The sequence below is a fragment of the Corvus brachyrhynchos genome, unplaced genomic scaffold (genome assembly GCF_000691975.1).
Source record: "Corvus brachyrhynchos isolate BGI_N302 unplaced genomic scaffold, ASM69197v1 scaffold245, whole genome shotgun sequence".
Lineage (NCBI taxonomy): Eukaryota > Metazoa > Chordata > Aves > Passeriformes > Corvidae > Corvus > Corvus brachyrhynchos.
In genome coordinates this window covers 5,556,936-5,560,638 of record NW_008238988.1, presented here as the reverse complement: position 1 = coordinate 5,560,638, position 3,703 = coordinate 5,556,936, and positions in this window count along the sequence as shown.

Below are 3,703 nucleotides of genomic sequence, written 5' to 3'. Positions count from 1 at the left end.
AAAAAAAAAAAAAAAAAATAGAAAACTCAAGGAAAATGACATGAAAAGCCCCGGAGCGAAATTCTTTTGTACCAATGAAGTTTGTTGTGTGCCTTTTGCAGTACGGCTGGACGTGACAATAAAGTGACAGTTGTTTGCATCACTTCGACTCTTGGAGATCTAAAATGCTCCCAGGCTTAAGGGAGAGCTGGAACACGGCTGAATTTAAGGACAACGTTGCATTTATTGCGTTCTCTGCTCCGGCAGTCCTGGCTCCAGAAAGCAGGTTAAGGAAACTCCTGCCCCAGGCAGGGCAGTGGATGGGCTGAGCCTTTCAATCCTGATTTTTGGTGATTTTTGTGGAAGTGACAGCCAGTTCCAGCGCTCTGGAGTTGGGAGGAGGAGAGGTGGGAGCTCCTGAAATACGTGGAGTGTCCGTAGTACGGATCCTGGTGAGATGCTCAAGGCGGTCCCCAACCTTCAGGAGCTGTGGGGATGAAGGGTTGAACCCCTCCTTGTGGAGCTGGCTGGGCAGAGCCTGTCCCAGCCCCCCAAGATCCCAATCCTGCTCCCCACCTCGGCCAGGGGATGGGCAGCACTCACTGTGTGACACTTCCCTTTCCTCCCTCTTCCTCCTGTAGGGACACTGGGATGGGTGTTTGGGAGCAGCACCCAGGTGGGTTTTCCCACGGGAGGGAGCTCCACAGTGTTGGTTCAAGGTGTGATTCCGAGCAGGATCCTGAGTGGATGTTTTTGGGTGGAGCACATGGATTCTCCAGTGTCTGCTGGAGGGTTTGTGCTGCCTTTCTCCTCCACAGCACCCGGGACCACCCTCCCGTCTCCCACTGGTGCTAATTAAACTCAGAATATAATTGGCCAGTTTTTTTCCATGTGGTTTTGCCAGGTTTGCTGATCCTGGCACCTCCTTCCTCCAGCCAAGGAAAACTGTGGAAGGTACCAGCACCCACAACCTTTCTGTGTCCCCATTCCCAGTTTCTGGAGCGTCTCTTGATCCTCAGTGTATTTATCCTCTCACAGGGAGAGGGTGTGGAGTGTCAGGACACAGGGAATGGCTCCCACTGCCAGAGGGCAGGGTTAGATGGGATATTGGGATGGAATTCCTGGCTCTGAAGGTGCTGAGGCCCTGGCACAGGGTGCCCAGAGAAGCTGTGGCTGCCTCTGGATCACTGGAATTGTTCCAGGCCAGGTTGGATGGGGCTTGGAGCAACCTGGGATAGTGGAAGGTGTCCCTGCCCATGGCAGGGGGTGGAACTGGATGATCTTTAAGGTCCCTTCCAACCCAAACCATTCTGGGATTCCATGAAGATGATGATGAAGAGCCTGTTTTCCCATGGAAGAAGCATCAGTAAAGCTTCCAGAGCGGTTTCTCCCAGCCCACACCACTGTCCTGTGGCCCTGGATGCCGCCATGTCCCAGTTTAAGGCTGGGGCCCAGGAGCCTGGAGCATCCCTGGATGCTGCCTGCTCTCCATCCATCCCTCTTCCAAACCCCCTGGGAGAGGGACAGGGATGGAGATGTGGGGCTGTGCCCCTCTGGAATGCCCCACTGCCCCCCTCCTCTGACACCTTCAGCATCCACAGTGCCAGGAGCATCCAGTGCCTTTTCCACAGGCTCCAGAAATAATTGCATGTTCCCAGCAAATTCCCTTTGTCCTCTATAAATATCCCTTGGCCCCGGCGAGGCGGGCACTGACCATCCGCAGGTCTGGGGCCCTAATTGCTGATTTCTGCTAAGATGCAACATTTTCGGGGCAGGAGGGAGGAGCACGAGGCCATGAGCCACTTCTGGGAGGGGGACTGCATTGTCTGCTGCTAACTATAGCCTCCAGATTTCATCCCTGCCCTATAAAACCCCGGAATTTTCCTCAAACCAGATGGGGAAGGGTTTGTTGCACCGGCCAGCCCTGGCTGGCGGGGGTGAGGAGGAGGAGGGAGCTCTCCCCTCCCCGCGGGCTGTGCTTAGGAAAGGCTAAATGGGAACGAATTTAATGAATCCCCCTCCCTCTGATGACTTGACTTCCATGCCTGCTTCATCTCAGCACGGGGGAGGTCCCCAGGGGAGGGAAAGGTCCTCGAGTTCCCATCCCGGCGTGTCCCCAGGCACCCACGCTGGCCTTTTCTCTGGGATGCTCCCTGCTGCTGGCAGCCCTCCTGCTGCTCTGCCTTACCGCTCCATGCCTGACTCAAAGGCTGCCCTGGGGCCGTCTCTTCTCCAGTCGCTTCATTTCCGAATTTTGCAGCTCCCCTCACTATTCCGGGGCGGCCGGAGAAGTCGGAGACTTTGGGTTTATGGGGTGACCACGGGCAAATGCCAATTTCGTGGAGCCGACTGCAAAAAGGGAAATGTTGCAGTGGCATCCTTAATTTATTAATTAATTTCTTGACCAGATCCAAACGGGAGCTGCTTTCTCCTGCTGTTAAGCAGGGGTGGGTGCCTGGCCCTGCACCCTCTTCTTATCAGCCCCTCCCAAAACAATCACGGCTGGACGTGCCCATCAGCACCACCCCAGTGAGGCAGCAGGGACTAATTGGTGAGAATCACAAAAATCCCCCGTGTGCTGGTGGCTTTTTAGGGATTTTTTGGCACCCTGAAATGATCCCTGGATGCAGCACTTTTAATTAACGCGGGTGCCCTGCGCCGTGCCGGGGTCACTGTGCAGGGCTGGGGGGGACCCTGCCAGCTCCATGCTGGGTGTCAGGGGTGTCCCAGGCGGGTGCCAGGGCTCCAGGGGCAGCTCTGGGTGCGTTTTTGGGATGTCGGGGTGCTGTGCCAGGCTGTGCAGGGCAGCGGAGGAAATCAGTCATCGAAGGAAATCAGTCAGCGAGTGTTGCTGTGGAAACGCGAGGGGAAACCCGGACCGTAGCAGCCAGCGCGGCTCTGCCAGGACCCTGCGGAGCCTGGCCGGGGGAGGGGTGCCCCACAGCCCCCGTGTCCCCCGCTGCGGCCCCGGGGGGCTCCCGATGTCACCCTTTTGGGATGTTCCCAAAGGCAGCTGCATCCCGCGGTGCTGCTGCTGCTGCTGTGGGCGCTGGCAGCGCTGCTCTGGGGGCTGCGCCCCTCCCCAGCCCCGCTGTGCCCCCCGCCCCAGCCCTGCCTGGGGGACACAGGAACTTCTTTTCTTATAAATCATGGGATTCCAGGATGGTTTGGGTTGGAAGGGAGCTTCAAGCCCATCCCATTCCACCTCTGCTAGGGGCAGGGACACCTCCCACTGTCCCAGGCTGCTCCAAGCCCCGTCCAACCTGGCCTGGGACACTGCCAGGGATCCAGGGGCAGCCACAGCTTCTCTGGGCACCCTGTGCCAGGGCCTGCCCACCCTCCCAGGGAAGGATTTCCATGAGGACACAGCTGGGCTGGGGCAGGTGGAGGAAAAGGAAAAGCCGCCTTATAAAAAACCCATCAGCTCCCTCCAAAGTCTTCCACCTGGAATCCCTCAAACTGTGGTGTGGGCTCAAATTGATGGAAAAGAAAATATAAAATACTGAGTGATCCTCCCCTGAGCTGGGCCCTAAATGGGAGCTTTTGAGTGAGGAAGGGTTAAGTGAGTGAGGGACAGGGAGGGGTCTGGGTGTGCCAGAGGGATGGGGGCTGTCGGTGAGGGAAGGGATGGGAGGGATCCAGGGTTTTGGGGGGCTTGGGTGACATGGAGGGATCAAGGCATGGGGTGCTTGGAGTGGTGTAGGGGGTGAGAGGGGGCAGGGAT